Source organism: Chelonia mydas, chromosome 9 (genome assembly GCF_015237465.2).
Source record: "Chelonia mydas isolate rCheMyd1 chromosome 9, rCheMyd1.pri.v2, whole genome shotgun sequence".
In the NCBI taxonomy this organism is placed as follows: Eukaryota; Metazoa; Chordata; order Testudines; family Cheloniidae; genus Chelonia; species Chelonia mydas.
In genome coordinates this window covers 96,233,641-96,251,900 of record NC_057855.1, presented here as the reverse complement: position 1 = coordinate 96,251,900, position 18,260 = coordinate 96,233,641, and positions in this window count along the sequence as shown.

The window sequence follows — 18,260 nt, the reverse complement described above, 5'->3', positions numbered from 1 at the left end:
GTAAACACAGCATGTGACTGCACCTCACACATTCCAGAGTAACAGCCGCGTTAGTCTGTATTCGCAAAAAGAAAAGGAGTACTTGTGGCACCTTAGAGACTAACCAATTTATTTGAGCATAAGCTTTCGTGAGCTACAGCTCACTTCATCGGATGCATACTGTGAAGTGAGCTGTAGCTCACGAAACCTTATGCTCAGATAAATTGGTTAGTCTCTAAGGTGCCACAAGTACTCTTTTTTTTACCTCACACATTGTTATTTTGTTGTTAGTAACCATGACAACAACAGTATTTTGCTCCAGAGGGGCTTAGGCTGGCACAGCACTGTCCTCTTGCATCTGGTTCAACAAACTGTTTTTCCTGCTGCATTGATAGGACTCCTACCCACACTTGGGTCCAGTCCTTCCACCTATCTTTGCAGTAAGACATCCCAGAGTGCATTGGCCCATGAGTTGTTGGTGCTGCTATCCAGCATGTCTTCCCTCTGCTGAAGTCCTATCGGATGGCTGCTCAGATTTTCCCAGAATGCACTGGTGCGAAGAGGAGTAGGCAGAGTGGGAGGGCTTGACCTGAGGACATGGCTGTGGTTTGTGTGCGCACACAAACAAAACCATGTGACTTGTGACCAGGACTCTAAACAGTAACAGTTCTAGTTGGAGCAGGCATGAGCTTTTATCCACAGTGTGTTGTTTTTCAAAAGCCCCTTTTCCTCCTCTCTCTTTCTGGCTGGTTGCAAGGTGCCATTCCTACTCTGACTCCGATCCATAGCTGAGCCAGTCTTCTGTCCCTGTTTGCATCATCACATCAGCAGCAACTAGCTGCCATACCTTATTTTTATTGTAATCTTAATATAATGCATCATTAAAACTACTGCAAAATGCAAACTTGTACTGTACATGAATAGTCAAATATGGACATTTAAAGCATTGAGCGTGTTAGTAGCTACTGTTCACTTTCATTGAAAACCATTATAGTTACATTAAAGCCAGTTACATTATTCTAACCTTATTCTTGTTTTGTTCTGTATTTTGTGAACTGAAGCTGGAGGAAAAGCAGAATTCACAAAGGTAGGATATGTGTTTACAAATTGTGTTGGTAGAATTTAGATTTAAGCACATAATGAAATCAATTCCCTCCTTCACTTTTACACAGTATATTGGTGCTGATTCAATAATAGGATGATCAAGGTACTTACTAATTTATAGGGGGTTAAGTTCCTTAAAATGATATTACTTTTGTAACAAAGTAGAGCAAGACATTTCAGAATGATGAGGATACTTAACATACTCTACAGTGGAACCTATACAAGAAACCATCCTTAAAGACACACCTCAAAGAATCCCCTGACATACTGAGAATAGTTCTGCTCCCTGTGTAGAAAAAACAAGGAGTGATTGCTCAAGAGATGTTTCAATGCTGTACCATGCTTTGTACACTACTGGGCCTGCACAAGAACAGACTGCAGTCAATACTCTCCCAGCCGAGGCTGTAATAGCCAGGTTTGGTCTGAGTAATGCTCTTATTCTCCACTCAGCATGTTTGGTGGCAATACTCCCTCACATGGTATGACTAGGCCCTCTGCTAAAGAGGCCACAGGAGGCTTAACTTTGGCAGAGTAACGAAGGCCTTAGAGACAAGTAGGTCTTGCTGGGGAATGCTCACTCCATTTGAAACATACACAAACCAGTGGAGGAAGAATTATACAACTCTTGAACTTTTGAGGGAAACACACACACAAAAACTCTTTGGTTTGTGGGTTTTTTGGGGGGAATGGAAGATGGTTACTTTGGTGTTTAATTTTCTAAAAACATGAGCACCTGTGATGTCACACCCCATCTGTACTTAATTCTGGAAAGCTTAGTTGAGGGCCTGAGGTACCTCACTCAAACCCCCAGCTTTAGAAATTTCTCCTTCTCTGTAGAGGATTAGGAGGGGACATGCTCTCAGGAGAGGTTAAGACTTTATGTTGCCCCTTTAAGATGAGGCAGTGAGCAATACCCTTCGCCAGCCCCTGGGCCAACCCCTGAGGGAAAGGGAGAGGGGCCCTCTGAGGGGGAGAGCACATTAGCAGGAAATTGAAAGGATAGTCTTCAGGAAAAGAGTAGCTAATTCTTGACCTCTTGTGGGACCCAGACACTGGAAGAGGAAAAGCATCTGAAACACTTCAGCCCATGGTCCCTGCTGTAAGGTCAGGGCTGAGTGGGGACTGAGCACACAAGTCGGTGACCCAGAGCCACTGCAGCTAAATGGCTCATTGGGAGAAAGAGGTCACAAGAGCTGGCACCCTTTGTGGCAGCTGAGGCCTTGCAAGTAAGAGAGCTTGTGAGAGAGAAGGTTGGTTTGCAGCTTTCTCAGCCATCTTAGCATAGACCTCTCCAGTGGGCTGGCTCAGAGCAGGAATTGCTTCTTCCAGGTTGCTAGAAGATCCCATCCCTGTCTTTCCTGGAGATTCAGGAAGCTCCAGCAAAATTTTCCTGCTTGTTCTGCAAACCATGGAGATGGGGTGGTGGGTACTGTCACTGGCCTGGTCTCAGTGAAGGATCTGCTCAACTGATCTAGATCCCACCCACTCAGCACCCAGTAGCCAGGTTTCAATATGGGCTATTTGATTCTCTCAGCATGGACCTCTTCCACACACTGACTGGGAGCTGGGTCCTGCAGCCACTCTGTCTGCCCTTTCTGAGGGGTGAGGGAAGGAGAGGTGCTGTCCTGTAAACTATCCTCAGAAAGCCACAAGAATGGTATTGATTTATTTATTGAGTTTAGCTGTTTTGAGGAGAAAAACTTGGAAACCAACACTCTAAAGGGAGCAATGGAACCAGCTACATGTGCTGCTTGGAGGCAGAGAATTCTGGGCAGTGCTTTGAGGGCTGGTCCTATGCCCAGCCTCAGAGCTAAATTCTGGTCTGGCTCTAGGTGCCAGGGAAATTAGGAATGCCTGGGGTGAAGCAGCATACCCTGGCAGCACACATCATATCCAGGCTTTACAGTTTTGTTCAATGGCTTTTGGCACCCCCCCATACAAAACATTTCAACGCCACAGGGAATGCCCCACTCTGAAGGCTGACAATGTCAGGTTCTATGGATTCTGCTTACAGTTAGATTTTAGAGTAATTACATGGTTAGCTTATTCCATATTCTGAACAACTGCTCAAACATTGCCTGGTTGGGATGTAGCAAAGAAGAGTGTACGATAAAGTTAGAGACTCAGGCTCACAGTTTCACAAGAAACTGAAATTTGGGGCCAGATTCTTATGCCACAAGGAGTACCTCACTCCAGAATCAGGCCCTTGTTTCAATGGTAAGGTACTACTCAGCATAAAGTAATAGTATCAGTATCTGGTCATTACTGTAGCATTGTAAACACAGTAGGCAATGAAATTATGCAATTCAATATAATGTTGTGTTAACGATTGTTACAGCATAGCCTGATGGTACAAATGTATCATTGTTTGTGTGTTCTATTTGTAGCTATGCCTTCAAAGCCATTATAAAAGCCACATCCACTCAGTCACAAGAATGCTTGATTATTATGATAAAACAACAGTTGCAGGCGAAGTATGAAGCGGGGCCCTTGTCTATATCCGTGGAACCTGAAGATGTGATTGTCAGTGCAATTGGTAATATTTTATATATTAAGTTCTAATATTTGTTGCCAGACTTAAAAAACATGAGTTTCACGAAGGTTGGTATAGAGTCAGATTCCAAGGACAGAAGTGACTTATGATCAAACTTGACGTCATGCATGAATCAGGCCATAGAATTTTACCTAATGATTCTTGCATCAAGACCAATAACTTACAGCTTAACTAGAAGATTTATCTCAAAGATATCCAGGCTTGATGTAAAGACTCCAGGATGGAAAAATTATCACTCACAGCCCTTAGTAATCTGTTCCAATGGTTACTTACAGAAAGTGAGGTATACGTGGCTTCGACATCACTTAAGTCACCTGCTTACCCTGTGTCTGAATTTGGCCTGTTATATTTTACTATGCACTCTACTTCTGGACAAGTGGAGAGAGACCTAAACTAGAGTCCTGGGTCTGGACATTTCCGAAATGCAGGAAAAGTGCATATGTGGTATGGCTCCAAGCATGGCAGCTCAGATCCTTTGCTAGAAACAAATCTCCTGATTGCTGGAGCTAGTGCTGATGCAAAAAATCAAGTCCCAAAACACACCACAGAAGGCAAAGCCCTTAGCATCACTAAGAGAAGGTTCCCCGTCTCCCCAGTTTCATTTTGCATCTCATGAAAATACACTGTTTAGAGGTGGAAAGAACTGGAGGTTGTACCACAACATGATTCAATATTAAAAATCCTGGTTTGTGGATTTCATTTGAGTTCTCCACAATGTGCTTAACTCTTGCTGTATAGTGACTGAATGACCATATCTAATGTAGTGGGTTTTTTTTTGTTTTTAAAGAAAAGAGAAATGGTGATAGCACAGCACTGGGAACCAGGATCCCTGACTGTTACTATGTGGGTGACCTTGAGCAAGACACTGATTCTTTGTGATAAATTTACCTGTACCTCTTTGCTGGCTATTACACCATGAATCTTAAGGAAGCTTATAAAAATAAATGAATTCACTCATTGGCAGCTATAACTGCCCTCTTTATAAATCACCTCCTCCATACATGTTGTTCTAGGTCACAGTTTTTATGATGATTGCCAAACTTATCTACAGATAAGTTTAAAGCAGAAAATAATATTTGATCCCCAGAGACATGATCCAAAGCCATTGAAGCCAGTGACAGACCATGGCTCTCTACTGATGTCCATGGGTAGTGGAACAGGCCCACATTTATTTGATTTGTTTTATTGACTTGGATATACTCCCTGTCAACCTTTAAAAAAAAATACAGAAGTAGGCAAGAGATAAGCAAGGAACATAATGTACTGTATTTAAAAAACACACATTTGACACCATTCATAAACAAGACTAATACACAAGAGGAGTTACAGGGAAAGCAGTCCTTGTGGAAAAGGCACTGATTAGGTAATGAACACCCACCTACTTTGGTAAAAAGTTATGGGTCAGGTAAGGGAAAAGTAATGAGCAAAGTAACCCTATTATTGATTCCTGTGGTAACTTCACCCTCCACATGGCAGAGGGCACATTGAAAGGGGAAGTAAATAAGGAAGTGTTATTTACTCTCTCATAAACACAAGAACTAGGAGTCACCAAATGAAATTAATAAGCAGCAGGTTTAAAAAAAAACACAAAAGGAAATATTTCTTCACACAATGCACAGTCAACCTGTGGAACTCTTTGCCAGAGGATGTTGTGAAGGCAAAGAGTAACAGGGTTAAAACACACACACACACACACACACACACACACACAAACCCTGAACTAGATAAATTCATGGAGGATAGTTCCATTAATGGCTATTAAACAGGAAGGGCAGGGATGGTGCCTGTGTTTGCCAGAAGCTGGGAATGGGCATCCAAGATCACTTGATTACCTGTTCTGTTCATTCCTTCAGGGGCACCTGGCATTGGCCATTGTCGGAAGACAGGATACTGGGCTAGATGGACCTTTGGTCTGACCCAGTATGGCCGTTCTTATATTTTTAACCCAGCACCTGCCCTGAAAAAAAAAGTCTCAGGGGAAACAGAAGGCAAACGAGAATTTAGGCAGAACTTTCTTATATCAAGACAACAGGAGAGGCAAACATTATACCTTTGTTCCAGCGAGAAAATATCCAGATTTTTAATGGGTCCTAGTTAAGCTGGAAGCCAGTGAAGACTCCCTTTTACCTCCAAAGCTGGAGCCGTTGAAGTCCCCGCGACCACTTCGTTGCGTGAAGATGAGGAATAGAAGAACCGGAGGTGGATCCACTTCACTGCCTTCAGCCCCCCCGCCCCGGGGTCCCTTGGCACGGAGTACTCGGTCTGTGGAACCGGCACCGATGAAGAATTCTGCATCGCAGTCGGTGCCAGGACAGGTAAAACCGGTGGGACCAAGACTGTCGAGGTCAGTAGGGACGGAGCTGAGGCTTCCACCGGTGCTGTCAGTTGGGGAGCCGGTGCCGGGGTTGGCTGAGGCTTCGGTGCCGAAACCATGTGAGTTGGCGGGGCCACTCTGGTCGAGGGCGGTGCCGTCATCGGTGGTGCCGGTGCTGACTGTGGCACAAATGATGCAGAGGACACAGACACCGTTCTGGAGCGCGGACCATGGACTTGACCCTGGCTCTGATGGTATGCCCAGGGTGTGCAGAAGGGCCATTAAGCAGGTGGTTGCCACTGTTGTTGCCACGGTGCTGGGTATGGTTGGTGACTGCGCCGGGACTGGGATTGTCTGCTGTCCGATCTGCTAGATCGAGCCGAGTCTACCTCTGACTCCCAGGTCTCCGAATAAGACGACCACGGAGGAGCAGTCCCCTGGGTTGCCAGTGAACTACGACTCGACTCCGGGGAGTGGCGCGCTTCCTGCATCTGTGTGGGCGGTGCCGGAGGTGGAGACCGACGAGCCATCATGGTTGGCTTGCCCCTGGAGTGAAACAGGGGCCGTGCGGTCGCCCGAGATTCCTCCCTCGAGGGGAGGACGGCACCGGGAGGCGCATCAGGTCCGTTGCCACCTCAAATGCCTCTGGCGTTGATGGTGGTTGTATGTCCACCAGATGGTCCGGGGACTGAGGAGGGTTCAGACCCGACTGGACCCCAGCTGGGGCAGGAGTTGACGAGACCCTGGGTGGAAGCGAGGTGGACGCAGTCTGTGCCGAGCCACTTGCGGATGGCACCAGCCCCTAAGGCTTCGGGGGGGGGGGGGGGTGACTGGTCCCTCGCTGGCCTCTTCTTCTTTACCGGCACCAGAGATGGAGAACGGTGCCAAACTGATGCCAATGCCCTATGTCCTGAATAGTGGCGGTGCTGGTGGGCTTTTGAGTCCTTAGTCTGGCCCATTTCGCACACCGTTGGCGCCGGAGCACTGCGCACCGAAGAGGACGTGCTCAGTGCCGGGTCGTTGGGTCCTATGTTGGATTGCGGTCTCAGAGCCGCCTCCATGAGCAGGAGTTTCAGTCTCTGCTCTCTGTCCTTAAGGGTTCTTGGGCGGAAACGCTTGCAAATGCAGCACTTGTCCTTTTGGTGAGTCTCACCAAGGCACCGCAGGCAGGACGACTGAGGATCACACTTGGGCATAAACTTGCCACAGGACACTCAGAGTTTAAACCCCGGAGACCCGGGCATACCCCTGGAGGGGAAACTAACTATCTGCCAAACACTGCTAACTATGTGATAAGTACAACTATAGAGAAAAACTATTTACACTAAGAGCAAAGACACTGCTAAGGCGCTTGCTGCAAGAGCGAGCAAAGTTCCAGCTAGCCGTCACGGGCGGTAAGAAGGAACTGAAGGGATTGGGGGGGGTGTCAGTGGAGCCCGATATTGGGCGCCCAGCCTGACCCTACGGACGCTGCTTGGGGAAAAATCTTCCGGCTGGCGTGCATGCGGCGCGCACACACCTGCTTGGAATGGACATGAACAATCACTTGAAGAAGAACTGCATTTCTCTCTCCTGGAAATACAACCTGAGATTTGCAGACTTTGCGCTAAAGGAGTGAGCTTGTTGACACCTGATTTATTTCTCTTTTTAAAAGCACTAATTTCACACTAGGCTGGAAGCACTATGTGCATTAATGAGAGAAGAACAAACCTCAGCTCCCAAGGTTCAAAGTCTCCATGATACAGGCAGACTCATCCTGTATGTCATTCATAAAGCGTGAACTCAACCTAGCTTCATATGGGCCTCGAAGGCCTCCAGCTCAGTAAACCATCATAGCTGGGCGCCATGTTACCCTGGGGCATAGGGGGATGAGGACTAAGCAACTTTGAATGGAGCAGAGGAGGGCTCCATACCAGCTCCCCATTGATCAGCACAGGGGTGGGGGTTGGGAGCATAGCCAGTGGGTTCATGATTACACACAAAATGGCTACAAACCAAGTTGTCATAAATATAAAGGGAAGGGTAAACACCTTTAAATCCCTCCTGGCCAGAGGAAAAATCCTCTCACCTGTAAAGGGTTAAGAAGCTAAGATAACCTCGCTGGCACCTGACCAAAATGACCAATGAGGAGACAAGATACTTTCAAAAGCTGGGGGGAGGGAAAAACAAAGCCTCTCTCTGTCTGGGTGATGCTTTTGCCAGGGACAGAACAGGAATGGAATCTTAGAACTTAGTAAGTAATCTACCTAGATATGCGTTAGATTCTGATTCCTTTAAATGGCTGAGAAAATTAAGCTGTGCTGAATGGAATGTAGATTCCTGTTTGTGTCTTTTTGTAACTTAAGGTTTTGCCTAGAGGGATTCTCTAGGTTTTGAATCTGATTACCCTGTAAGGTATTTACCATCCTGATTTTACAGAGGTGATTCTTTTTACTTTTTCTTCTATTAAAATTCTTTTTAAGAATCTGATTGCTTTTTTCATTGTTCTTAAGATCCAAGGGTTTGCGTCTGTGTTCACCTATGCAAATTGGTGAGGATTTTTATCAAGCCTTCCCCAGGAAAGGGGGTGCAGTGCTTGGGGGGATATTTTGGGTGGGGGAGACGTTTCCAAGTGGGCGCTTCCCCTGTTCTTTGTGTAACACTTGGGTGGTGGCAGCTTTTAACCTAAGCTGGTAAGAATAAGCTTAGGGGGTCTTTCATGCAGGTCCCCACATCTGTACCCTAGAGTTCAGGATGGCGGAGGAACTTTGACACAAGTGGTGGTGGCTCCTGTTCTACTGAGGAAGCCTGTTCCTGTGACTGGAAGAGCAGTTGTGGAGGAGCGGCCTTGTGTCAGGTCCACTGGCTGGGGTGGGGGGTTCTGTGCCCTTCAGCCCCTTGCGTACTTCCCCCATGCACCAGTATCTTTTTGTGGGGAGGTAGGTAAGATCTGTGTGTACAGGACCTGCCAGAGTAGCATTTTCCATAGGGCTTAAATAAGAGGAGGTGGGGGGAGAAAAGGGAAGAGAGCACAAAACCCAGGGGATATAGTTTTCCACTGCACAGAGCTAAAAAACTCAGGAGAAGTGTGTTTGATCTTTCACCTTAAGCATTAAATGAGTGGCATTGATTTAAATGAAGAACAGGTTCCATAAGACACTAATGAAAAAGATGAAAGATGGCAGAAGTGAGTTTTAGCACTGGACTAGTAATCAGGATTTTCCAGTGTTAATCAATACAAATGCAGTTAGAAAGGATCAAATGCAATAAGAAACAAAGCACAGATAGCTTGAGGTTTATGTGCTGGCCAACATGCACGCAGTTTAGTTCGCAAGTGTATCTGAAGTTAGAGCTGCTTGCACTCTAGTAACAATGGACTGAAACTACTTTATTTGCACTAGGATTACTACATAAATTAACAGTTTCTGGAGCATATCTAGTGATTGCATCTTTTAACTATAATTGTGAAAAAAGTGTGCGTTATGGACCTGGGGCCAGATCAATGCACATTTACACCATCTATAACAGTCTTTTCAGCTACCGAATCAGTTTAACAAGTTGAGCATCTCAACACCAGATAAGCATTTCAGCTCTGCCATATTGCAAAACATTAAGTCACCTCTGTTTTTTAATCTATTCCAGAAAATGCAGAGGATGTTGCAGAACACCTTTTAAATCTGATGATAAACTTTGCAGCATTGGATAAGGTAGAAACTGAGGTTATTGTAAACAAAGTCTCTGCTATTTCGAAGTGTGATGAGATAAGCAGGCCACTTGCTGTGACTACGTTAAAAATACTGAACTCTATTTTGTGGAAAGAAAAGAATACACAGGGCTTGCAAACAGTGACCAATAGGTAAGTAAAGTATCTAGTAAATCACTTGTACAGAAGTTAAAGAAATCACTAAGGAATAGCTTCTTTAAACAATGGGTTTCAGAGTAGCAGCTGTGTTAGTCTGTATCTGCAAAAAGAAGAGTACTTGTGGCACCTTAGAGACTAACATTTATTTGAGCATAAGCTTTCATGAGATGCATCTGATGAAGTGAGCTGTAGCTCATGAAAGCTTATGCTCAAATAAATTTGTTAGGCACTTAAGTCCTATTGTAGGCACCACTGTGATCTACAACCCCCCTGCGCAGCTGCCAATTAACTTACTTAGTGCCTAGATATTTGCTGTAAGAGTTCCCCAAATGCCTATGTTTCTGCCTCTGGTCATGTGCCCTGCATTCTAGGTGTCCAGACACATTTCCTGCCTAAGCCCCAGTGAGAGCCATAACCTGGGGGAAGATAGATGGAGGTGCATCTATTTTTCCTGGTAGGCCCAATCCAGTAGGTGTGCTCAGAGCCACCTACCATTCAAGATCTGGCCAGAGGAGGCAGTGATGCGGTTGCTGACCACTTTATGCCTTTTAGCCCAGTGGTTGGCATACTCCCCTGGGAGGTGGGACACCCATGTTCAATTCCCCCCTCTGCCTAAGGGGCTGAAAGGATTTGAACAGACACCTCCCAGGAGGGTACTCTAACCCCTGAACTGTGGGATACTCAGATGTGGGTATCCTTCAGTCTCTGCAGTTGAAGCTGTTCCACTGTGTATAACTACTGATTGGGGGCAGAGAGAGACAGACAGATGGACACTCTCCCACTTGGGGGCAAAGAGAACCACTCCTGCCATCTCTACTATATTACTGTGACAAAGATTTTCATACATAAGTGCCTTATGTTAGGTTCCCAACTCTGTATTTAGGCTCCTAAATTAAGTGGTGGGATTTTCAAGAGTGCTGGGCAGGCAGCAGCTCCCACTGAAGTCCACGTTGCTCAGTACTTTTGAAAAAAATCACTTTTCTTAACTGAGACCTGAAATGTGGGGCTGGGGGAACCTAACTTCAGACACTTAGTTTGCCTGTGTCAATTGAAAGTGCCCCTTGCCAGGGCTGGTAAATGATCATGTTAGTCATCAGCACTAGATACAGTTACTTAAAAAGTTCTCTCTCCAGCTCTGACTTTGCAGACTGCCATAGTTTGCAAGTTTCTCAGTTTCACATGATGTTTTGCTTTCATCAACATTTTTGAAAGAGTTTCCAAGCAAAATGAAGCTTTCAATTTAAAGTCAGTCCATATGTCTGTCTCTTGGAGGAAGTGTATAAAATTGCCTACTGCAAAGAGCTGGGCAAGTGTGTGTGTGGTCTTTCTAAACAGGCAAAAAATATGCCAAAAATAGTTTAAATAATATGCCAGATGACACTTCTCAGTGTCATTATGAGCCTCTTGGCAATATGCTCTCACAAGAGAATCTCTCGCTGCAGTGTGGGCGGTATGCCTGCTGGCAGTACAGAACCACCCCCGCTTTTTAAAAATGTGTTTCTCAATTACAAAAAAAAAGAAATCCTGGTGAAAACTTTGTACTGAACTCCTTGGTAGAGTGTGAGCTTGTCGGGGCAGGGACCGTTGTCTGTTACAGGTGTTCCCTGGGGCCCTGATCCTGACTGGGGAGTCTAGGTGCCACCACACTACCAAGCAGAGATAATAATTTAAAAGTTATCTAGGGGCAGAACCTCCCTCCCCCCAATCTGTTATTTTAGAACTATTTGAGTTTTGAAGAATTTAAGAAGTTAAAACCGTGTTATTTAAAGAACATAGAGAGTCTATAGCAGGGACACATTGATCCTTCTGGCTTTAAGGAGAGGATTATTGTGATAAATCCTCAGAAGCACCTGCTTCTAAGTGGGTCTATAAGAATCTGTATTATGTTAACAAATACAGATTATAAAGCCAGGTGGGACCATTGTGATAATCTAGTTTGACCTCCTATATAACAGGCCACAGGAATTAATTCAGGGAAGTCCTATTCAAAGTAGCTTTGAGCATTTCTTTTCCAAAGGTTAGTTACCCTAATGGTTTAAAAAAAAAAAAAACCAACCCAACCTTCTTTCTAAGCAGAATTTGTGTAGCTTCAACTTCCAGACATTGGATCTCATTATGCCTTTGTCTGCTAGATTGAAGAGCTCATTATAAGTACCTACATGGGGAACAAAACTTTAAGACTGACCAAATCACCCTGTAACCCAGAGATGGCCCTGGACTGAAATCTTGGCTTGAGATGTTTTGGTGAAGTTCAAAGGCTTCACAGCTCTGGGCAGTCTATAATCTGAAGGAATCCTATTGTGGATCCTCATTCACTTGTCCTGACAAAGTATACATCAAGCAGGTTCTCTCCCAATGGCAACTTGGAAATCAGGGCCAGATCAAGAAGTCTTATTAAGGTTTCCATCCACAACCACTGCAGTCTTAGCATACATTTTCCCACTCTACAGCCTCCTACTGGTTGACAATTCTCTACCAAGGCTAGGAAGATAAATGGCATGTACTTTGGCCTCAGGTCTTCCAAATGAGAAACGGAGTTGGCTTTATTTTCTTTAATAACCATAAACATTGCCAATACAATGCTGTAATAGGGTGATGCTGTGGATAGTAGGTCTGAGCCTACAATCCTTATTCAGGCAAAGCTACCACTGGATTTCAATGGGAATTTTGCCTGAATGGAAACGTTCCATTGAACGTTCATGCCTGCCACACAGTCATCCAGGGGACAGAACAGAATGTTTAGTCAATACTTCTGATAATCAGAAATATCATGGTAATAGAAACATTTCAAGATGTCTTTTTCTTGTTATACTTTATAAAGAATCTTAAGGACTACTGAAGAGATAGGTTTCAAGATGCCTTATACTGGGAGAAATGAATCAATAGTATTGGTTGTACTGGCTTTGGCTGTGATACGTCCAGATCCCAGTGGTTTCCAAGGAGCAGCCTTTGGTGTTACCTCCTATGAGAAAGGCATTGATCTCATGGTGAGATGAAAGCTTTAGCTCATGATCTTGCATGATGGAATGAAGAGACATGAATAAACCTACCTGCAATCAGACACCAATCCTCAACTAGTAATTTGGCTTAATTATTTAAATCAACACATACTGAGGCTCTAGCCCATATTTCTGTGAACTGACCAAAGAAAGTACTGGTTTAGAGTTCTTGCCACAATCCCATTCTCTCCATCATCCCCCTCAAACCTCTTTTCCTTAATATGATGTAATGACTAGAGAAATAGTTCAGTTTTATCTATTACACCTGAATATCAAATCTGATCCCTTTTCAGTTCAAATTCTAAGTCTGCCCTTTGGCTTTTGTCCTCAGATGGATTCCATACTGGGAGAGTTGTGTTTAATGGTTCCAGTCGAGATAGGTCAGAACTACTACAAGAACAATATTTCCACAGTTCAAAGTTGTAGGAATCTTATTTAATCAGTTGATCATGACATTTGTGTCCTTTTGGGGGGCAGTGGGAAGACAAAAAAACCTACCACAAAAATGCCTTTCAAAATTTCAGTACCAATGAATCCAAACACAAAACCAGCCCTGGCTCTACATGAGCCCTAAACTACAGCCTAAACTGAATCCATATTCACATCCAAACACCTCCCATTGTCCCGCCTAATTTTTTAACTAGCTCTTAAAAAAGAATTTTTTCCTCCTTTGTGTTTTGTTTCCAGCCCATGACAGTGATGGGCAAATTGGCCTGGGAAAAATAATAAACAGTGCCTAACTCTTGTACTGTATAGCACTTTTCATCTTTAGATCTCAAGCACTAACTGCCCCACCCTAAAACCTTGTGTGCATCAGAATCTTCACTCTTTGTAGAATCATACTCACAAAATTTGAGGTTCTGAAGTGCCTGGAGAAGTTACTTCACTTACAGTCAGAGACAGAACCGGAAACGCCAGAAATTGTGTTAGAAAAGTGGAGCAAAGAGGATAGTTCAGATAAGCCTTATATGTACTCAAACCGTAAACCCTTTGAGATCATTAACTGCCTGTAAGGAAGTACGTGACAAGGTAAAAGTGCTATTACAGCCTGTAAAGAGTTAAGAGGCTCCCAGCTGGTCACAGCTGTTTGGTGCAGAGTATAAGAGGAAGCGAAACCAAGGAGAAGGGTGTATACTTCCATGGCTGGCTGGAGCAGGGAACGCTTCTGATGATTAATGCTGAGTGATTTTCAGTTAGCTTGCTTTTGTTTTGTGGATAATAAAACAAGCCCCCAATGAAGAGGTCTTATCAGAACTAATGCTTGGAGTTCCTTCCTGGCTGGTGAAACCACCCATCATTTTACAGAGTGACAGACTGATCTTGAGGCACATGTTCCTGCATAGCACTGGTGACCTATTTTGCCTGGAACTGCTGCATTTGTGCTCCCTGCTCCTGCATAGTTAAGAGTATATGGTTGTTGAAGTGCTCGCTCACCACAGGCATGCCCCCCTCTTGGCACAGCAGAATCTCCATCTTTACCACCCACTGCTGGTGGTCACTCCAGACCTGTGGTGTTCCACCTCTTCTCACAACTCAGCCAGGTCATGTTTTCATTCCAAACGTTTCAGGGTAACAAAGTAAGTCCAACAAATAATTCCAGGACCTTGTGTCAAGTGGACCCATTGGTCCTTACAACCCTCTCTCTGGACTCTGAATTATCCTTATCCTCCTTCCATTGAGAGGCTTCACACCACCTTCCCAGTAAGTGGCAGGGGAACACAGGCCCACGCTCTACACTGGGTTACAGTCCAGGGACCTTGGACAAACAACCAAAGTCTGTTTCATCAGACTTCCTGCTGTTGCCTCGCTGGACTCCTTCCCACCAAGTGTCTTTCCTCAGGCTTTTCCCCAAGCCCCTTCCTGGGCTCTTTGTAACAAGCAACACCTTCCAAGGTTGCTCCCAAGAGGTCTAGCTCCTGCCCTTGTGTAAGGGTCAACCTCAGGAGCTTGACCCACTCCCACATCTTCCACAAAATGCCATTTTCTCGTGCCCATGGAATAACTACAGAGCTCTTCTCTATTGCCCCTCATATTTCAGTCCAAACAACCTTTGGCATCACTGCTTTCAGGAAAACTTATATCTGGCCCAAGGTTTCACTACCCCCAGCCTCCCTTCTAGCTTTGGACCCTCCAGTTCTAGCTTCTTGTTTCTTTCAGCCTTTAGCCCACAAGACAGCCAGCTACCCGTCTCCTGGGTCTCACCCTTGTCCTACTGCCCTGTGTTCCTTCCTTTATGAAGACCCAGCTGGGTTTGATCAATTAGGCCTATCACCCCTCCAGGTGCCAGCCAGCAGCCTAATTGGGCTCAGGATTCTGTTAATCTGGGATAACCAATGGGAGGTTTAAATACCCCATCATGATGGCCCTGTATTTGTAAAACATTCCCATCCTATGTCTGTTATTGACCCAATCCCACTATTGGGTGGGGTACAGAAAGGAAACAGCCGTTCACCTTTATCTTTGATTGCAGGGATACTTTTTTCCAGACTGAATAAAACATTCCCCCCCCCCTCCCCAAGAAGCTAGTGCCTAGGGATATAACTGTGTATTAAGCCTGAGGCAGACATATCTCTGAGCATTTTATCTCTTTCATACAGATTCATATACATGAAGAACCTTTTAAAAAGGCCTGGGCTGCTGTGTTTTTGCCAAGATCGCTGAGGAGCTACTTGGGGAGCCAATCTTTAGATCCAGAATATCATTCAAAGATTCAGTTTAATTTTTTTGGAACAACTTCGCTCTTTGCACTAAATATTGTCATTAGCGAACACTAGCCTAATAGTATTTAGATAAACTGCTTCTCCTAAACTGTGCAGGGAAAGGATCCCGGCAGAGTTATCTATTAGCTAGAGGAAGCTGCATTGCTGGGCACAATTAAAACTAGAGTGGACCATGCAATAATAAATGTGGGGTAAGGTACAACCTTGCATCTGTGGGGAGCATACTGGATGGCCAAACTGGCCTTCTGTGTTTCTAGGCTTCTCTGATCGTTGTCTACAGAGATATGAGTAATTTTCATCTTGCCTATTTGGCGTTATCCCAACTCTTTTATTTCACAAAAAATAATCAGAACACAACCTAATCTCTCTCCTTCAGTATAATTTACTGTTTCTTACAGAACATGCATAATACCTGTCAAATTATCATTAAAAATAACAGCAACAATGATATGCAGTCTTGCAGACGGTTCTGCTGCTTTTTGGAGTTTTGTTGCACTCCAGATACTATAAAGATGGGCACACTAGAAAAGCCTTGCTATTATTTCAATTTATATTATGGTAGCACTCAGTGTACAAAGTGTTTCCTCTGCACATACAAGAAGGCATTGTCTCTGCCTTGAAGGGTTCTCAATCTTTTGGGCTTCATGCTTAACATTTTAAGTGATATGCCACAGACTGCCCTGTTGTAGGGAAATGGTTGTGAAACTCTTCTGGTCCAGTCAATATGGTTGCAGCTATGTTTCACTTTAGCTAATTAGAAGAGAGTTTGTCTCTGAATTTCCCACTAACTATGTTTCCTAAATAAACAGCAGGAATCTGAATTAAATCAGGTATTCCCAGGTGTCCTCTCATTGATTTTAATAAACACAGTTTTCAAACAAATCAGACAGCAAACAGCTGGAATCCTAGTAGCCTGAATAACCCGAACTCTGATTTTCTGTACATTTCCATTACAGGATAGCAGTCGCAGGAATGAAGTGTTGAACACCGAGGTTGTGAGTGCCAGCACTGAAAATGTATCAATCACAACCTCAGTGAGCCAGTGAATATTTTTCTACAGCATATAAAACCAAATAAGGTATAGCATTTTTATTTAATCACAAGCCTCTTCAATTAAATTCAATTTAATCTCTGTTCATCCTTAAAATAGGATTTCCTGTCTTGTTGTCCACTTGAAACATTCCTCCTACTGAACTAATCTTTGCATGCTGCAGGGCAACAGCAAGATGAACAGTTCAAATGGATTTCAGGTGGTCTGTCTAATTCACACAAGTTACCTAAGCATGCATTCCCTTACCAAATCTCTAGCTGGCAGTAAGGGGCATTCACTCTTTTCCCTTGATCTCAGGGAAACCAACACAAGTTGATTCCTCCCTCCCCGCATATTAAGATTAAGAAACTATAATTCAGCACTTAGATAGTGCAAAGAGACAGCAACATAAACACAAAAATGCTACACCCAGTCTGGGTGCTGGCATGCAGAAATATGACTTGATCTGCAGAAGTGGCCCACAGTATACTGATTGCACTTTTCAATCAGTAGGCCCTTGGCTAAAATTTAGTTGTGTCCTTTTGTTACAAAGAGTACATGAAAACACACAGAGTTTCAGAGAGGAGCCTGCTTTTTATTGCAGATCATATTAATCAGAAACAACTTTTTGGAGTATTGTAAGGGCAGAAAGGCAGAGGAAAGCACTTTGTTTCTTCTTACAGCCTTCAGGCACTACCTAAAAATACTGCATATTAACATTTAGGGTGAAATTCACCCCCTCCTCCTGCACAAAGCTTTGGTAATATTATGTAATACTTATATTGCGCTTTCCATTCATACCTCTCCATGGACTTCCCAAGTGTGGGTGGGTATCATCCTCCTCACTTGACAGATGGGAAGCTGAGACACAGAATAGCTAGGTGACTTGCCTAAAAGGTTTCACAGCAAGTGTGTGACCAAGCTGGTCTACTGGTCCAGGTCCTGTTGTGCCGCTGTAAGGTCCATAGTGTAGACATAGCCCAACTCTTATGGAATAAGATAAACATACTGATGGGAGGTTGGGATGATCTAGGAAACTGGTAATGGGAAAACCACTGATCTCTAGGATGCCCCTTCTAATCTAGCCCAGGTAGGCAGTAAAAGTTGTTACCACCTGAGAGCTTTTTGATGGCACATGTGAGATTGCTGGTATTCTTAAGTCCAGCTCTCAGTGGACAGGAGTGCACATCCCAAAAACCACCAGCACATTTGGGAACCTTGCTTATGGTCTCAGCAGAGACCCAGGTGTGAATGAGAACAGACTGAACTCCACTTTTATTTCTAGATGGGCTACTTAGGTCAGACTTGAGACACATTGACAGGGCAACATGGCAGAAGCTTGTACTCCAACTGGCCATGTAGCTGTTGTTGAACCAAACAACCTCTGCAGAAGTCTTTGCCAAACCCAGTTTTTGCCCCTCAGAGTGGAAAACAAATTAGGATTGATCACTTCTCATACAGTCAGAGTTAAAGAGCAAACATTAAAGGGAGTGTACAGCAATGTCACAGCACTCATTTTCCTTTCTTTCAGAACAATGCTACAGTGCACTGTGTGCTTTGGGACTTTACAAAGAACAGTAAGTACTATTTACAAGGTTGCCATATTTTAGCCATCACCATCCTGATGATGCCCTTGGCTACCTAATGTGCCGTTACAAACACTGATGTCTGTAGCTCAGGTCAAGTGCATCCAGGATAGGTGCTTTTTACTGAAGTCTA